Here is a 252-nt window from a genome sequence, read left to right as displayed (position 1 = left end):
TACCCCCAGGGGACCAGCGCCTTCCGCCCGAGCCATGCCCGGCTCCAGGTGAAGGCAGGCGGCCGCTCTCCCTCCTCTCCTCACGCTCCCACCGGGGCGTTTCCGTGCGCTCGGGGCTGCTATCCTGGAGCTCCAACTTCCACAGAGCTCCCAGGGACAGCTCCCGGCACACGGGAGAAAAGCAGGGAAGGAGGGAGCGAAGGAAGAAGGGAAGGAAGGAGCGGCTGTCCCGGTCTCCCGGACCCGGCACGA

The sequence above is a fragment of the Corvus brachyrhynchos genome, unplaced genomic scaffold, assembly GCF_000691975.1.
Source record: "Corvus brachyrhynchos isolate BGI_N302 unplaced genomic scaffold, ASM69197v1 scaffold19, whole genome shotgun sequence".
Lineage (NCBI taxonomy): Eukaryota > Metazoa > Chordata > Aves > Passeriformes > Corvidae > Corvus > Corvus brachyrhynchos.
Note: the sequence above shows the minus strand (reverse complement) of the source record.